Raw genomic sequence first — 4,046 nt, 5'->3', positions numbered from 1 at the left:
TTAATCATGTGAATAAAATAAGGATTTTCAAATAAACAAATGGGAGAGTCCGTAGCAACTATGAATCTTGATATTTCCTCTCGTGCAACATGTGCGTATTGTATTGCCATGTTGAGAGACTTGAGGATTGTGAATTAAAATTAAGTTGAGTTTGAATCTACCTACCTGATTCGATTGAAGATGTACCGGGCAGCTACATTATTTGAGGGTGCTTCTTCACCAAGTGTCGCCGCATCATCGAAGTCCCCTTCTCAGCGCCAATAATAGTTCCACAGAAATTACATACCTCACACGATTCTTCCCCCTCCCCATTTGTCTTTGGTCGTTTTGATTTGGTGAAGTGATGTCATACATCGGACACGACCCTCTTTGATGGTTGGGGGGGTTGGGCTATGCCCGTGCATGTTGACTCGCAGCTCGCATGTGTTTGGCTACACCTCGTCCCGGCCGAATGTGGTTGTGGAATTGCAGTTGATGCCTCTAGACGACAGGGTGAAAATGGATTGAACTCTTCTATTTCTTCAGTGGATGAAGCGTAAAACTCATTTGGGGATGATCCTCAGAATGCATCATTTCGAGAATCCATTATGAATTTATGATAAAATAATAAATAATTAAAATTAAAAAAAATAATAATAATATGAATAAGGCATGATATTGAAAAATAGAAAAAATTGAATAATATAAATAAATAATATGAATAAATTATAAATATAAATATAAATTGAATGAGAAATTAATTGGAGATTTGAAATAGAGAGTAGAGAGATTGAGTAGTGTAGAAAAAATGAGAGATTTGGGGGTTGTTTATAGTGTAGTTGTGGGAGAGGAGGAATGAAAAAAAAAAAAAAAAAAAAAAAAAAAAAAAACCTCTCCCCCCCCCAAATGGTTCCACAGAAATTACATACCTCACACAATTTTTTCCCCTCTCCATATGTCTTTGGCCGTTTTAATTTGGTGAAGTGTCGTCATACATCAGACACGACCCTCTTTGACAGTCAGGGGGTTGGGCTATGCTTGTGCCCGTTGACTCGCAGCTCGCATGTGTTTGACTATACCTCGTCCTAGCCGAACGTGGTTGTGGAATTACAGTTGCTGTCTCTAGAGGAAATGATGAAAATGGATTGAACCTTACTATTTCTTCGGTGAATGGAACGTAAAACCCATTTAGGGATGATCCTCCGAATGTATCATTTCGGGAATCTATTATGAATTTATGATAAAACAATAAATAATTAAAATGAAAAAAACTTAAATAATAATATGAATAAGAGATGATAATGAAAAATAGAAAAAATTGAATAATATAAATAAATAATATGAATAAATTATAAATATAAATATAAATTGAATGAGAATTTGATTGAAGATTTAGAATAGTAGAGATTTGAGAGTTATTTATAGTGTAGTTGGAGGGGGGGGGGAAAGAAAAAAAAAAAAACTCCCCCTCACCCCTGAAAAAAAAGGTTGATGGCAATAAACAAAAGTTCCAAATTTTTTTTTTTTTTAATTTTGTAAAAATTCTTTTTAACCCCTATAATTTATATTTATTTCAAAATTTATAAAGAATTTTATGTAACTATACAAGGGACTAAAAGGAAAATAATTAAAAAAGTTTAGACCTAAGCCTGGGACCAAACCCTCCTCCTTAGGTATAATCCAATTTGGGGATCAGACCTCCTAAGATCGGTCCTCTCAAGGACCGGTCATAGGACTAGGTTTTTGGGCCGAGTTTTTAGACCCAGTCCCAAATGTCCACCTCTAGAGGATGTGTTGGACCTAGTGGGTCCCTGGTAATCAGGTACGTGACATAATTTATTCGTAGAAAACATGTTACTAAAAGTAATACACATAATAGACAGATCATGAAAAGCAGTTATTTTGAAGTCCAACAAATATTGGCTTTTAAGAGAAAATCAATGTCTCAACTGGAAAAATAAGCAAATAAAGAACGCTTTTGGTCTGACAGATGCCTGCTTGCGAGAAGCTGCTTTCGGACTGAAAGATGCCTGCTTGCGAGAAGCTGCTTTCGGACTGAAAGATGCCTATAGGAACTCAAGTCTCTTTCTAAAGTTTTCTTCTTTTCTCAAGGTCAGAACAAGCAGCATTCAATTGCTCTTTCCAGAAGTAGAACTTGCCAAATGCAATTTTTTAAGTCTTATCAAAGCTTCTTCAACACTCTCCAGAGCCAAACATTGAATATAAACGACACTGCATAATCAAAATATAAGGGCATAACCGAAGGACTAGCGTATAGGATGATAAACCCATATATACAGGTTAAACACCAATATAAAAAGGCCACCGATACATAACATATTGCAGTAGGCAAAATTTGAGACATCTTAAATCTTGAAACAGATGAAGTCAGTGTTAATACTCATTCTTCCAAACATATGTAAATAAATACAACTGAGAGGAGTTTTTACCACGTACTTAATTTTGATATCAAATTCAACAACCATGCAGTGTAGTAGACCAACGCAGCAGTTTCTGAGTGTTTACACAAGATTTTGTTTCCTGATGAAAACCAAGTCACAAAACCTAGTGAACACTTAGTTTACATATTTAAAAGAAAATAGCATCAAATAGTCCCAAAACTGTGCAACTGCACATGGAAAAATGTATAAAACAAGAAGGAAAAAAGACACCACCAGCATAAATGATAAAGCCATGATACTCAGCTTGTGAAGGATTTTATTGCATGTACGTTTATCCCAAATGTCTTCAACACAGAAACCAACAGCTCACTTCTACCCATTTAGAATAGGGAGTGCCTTTCCAGCTGTTTTTTCAGATACACACACCATAATCATCATATTCTTACCAAAAAAATGAAAAAACAGGTTTATTATTATCTACTACCAGAAGTGCTTATGAATTATTATTATTCCTAACATAAAGTCTCCGCAATCTCAACAGATCAATTTATTGAACCAATATAAAAACAAAAAAGCACACCAATGTTCCAACTACAATTTCAACAACTTGCCAAGGTCAACCCATATGCATTTACCTCATTCTCCCATCAAATCACAAATCATATGCTCGTCCTCATACCATCAAATCACGTATGCAGCGGCAAATTTAGGCTCCAAGTGGCATTAACCCCTCATCATCAGATCTATATAAAGGGCCCCTTTCTTCTTCAGGAAGAAGAAAACAAAACCACTCGAAAATGGGAAATTGACTAATTCTCAAACAGATAAGTGAGATTCTCAAGACTTTGCAGAACACGGAGACAAAGACGATCAAACATCCCAAGAGGCCGCCAATGAACGAAATTCGTTAATGATTAATTTAGACCGTTTGGATGACAATACCTTTAGATCTATGCAAATTGTTCTAAGTTTTTGAGGTGCTCTGCAAATCTACAAATGAAGAAGCTAAATTCCTGTTTTCTAAAATAAAAATCTAATTAAATTAAAAATCTAATATATATATATATATGGTATTAATTTCTGGAAAACTGCAAACTGGCTGCTTTGGGGTCGCCGAACGGCAGCCTCCGGTGACACCGTCATCTTCATTGTTAGATCGACGGCCGATCTAAACAGTAAAAAAGCTTGATCGGCAGATTATTATCTTAAAGACTTCAAGAATTTGCATAAAATTAAAGGTCATACCATTCAAACGATATAGATTAATAATTTCGTTCATCGGCAACCTCTTGGATGTTGAGGATTTCTCTGTTCCGATGTTCTGCAAGACCTTCAGAATCTCAGATCTGTTCGGAGTTCACCAATTTCCCATTTTAGAGTGGTTTTCTTTTCTCTTCCTTTTCTCAAGCCTTCCACAATTATGAATTTTGAATAATAATTGAATACATATTACATAACCTCATGTAGCAATCCAGTATTTACGCCATTCACCCTTTTTCTGCTCGTTACTTTTAAATTGTCTTATCTTTATTTTTAATAAATCTTGAAATATTTCTATAATTCTAAATTTGTAATTTGTTAGGGACATAATAAATAATATAAGAAAAATTTATGTTAAGTAAATAAATTAACTAATATTAAAAAAACTTAAAAAAATTTGGATCT

At 34.6% G+C, this 4,046-nt stretch overlaps 1 long non-coding RNA gene across 2 annotated transcripts; it reads right to left on the bottom strand.

Annotated features, from left to right (window-relative positions):
• Positions 1-1,857: 1,857 nt before the first annotated feature.
• LOC116124647 lies at positions 1,858-3,813 on the bottom strand. Of its 2 annotated transcripts, XR_004127236.1 has the most exons (3): positions 2,655-3,813; positions 2,437-2,520; positions 1,858-2,211 (listed from the first exon to the last, which is right to left on the bottom strand). It is a non-coding gene; the product is annotated as an uncharacterized LOC116124647 (long non-coding RNA). The 2 variants fall into 2 exon arrangements; XR_004127235.1 differs by having other exon boundaries at positions 2,437-3,813.
• Positions 3,814-4,046: the final 233 nt, after the last annotated feature.

Source organism: Pistacia vera, unplaced genomic scaffold (assembly GCF_008641045.1).
Source record: "Pistacia vera cultivar Batoury unplaced genomic scaffold, PisVer_v2 Contig154, whole genome shotgun sequence".
Taxonomy (NCBI): Eukaryota; Viridiplantae; Streptophyta; class Magnoliopsida; order Sapindales; family Anacardiaceae; genus Pistacia; species Pistacia vera.
The sequence above is the reverse complement of the archived record's forward strand: the minus strand, read 5'-3'. Positions and strand labels throughout refer to the sequence as shown.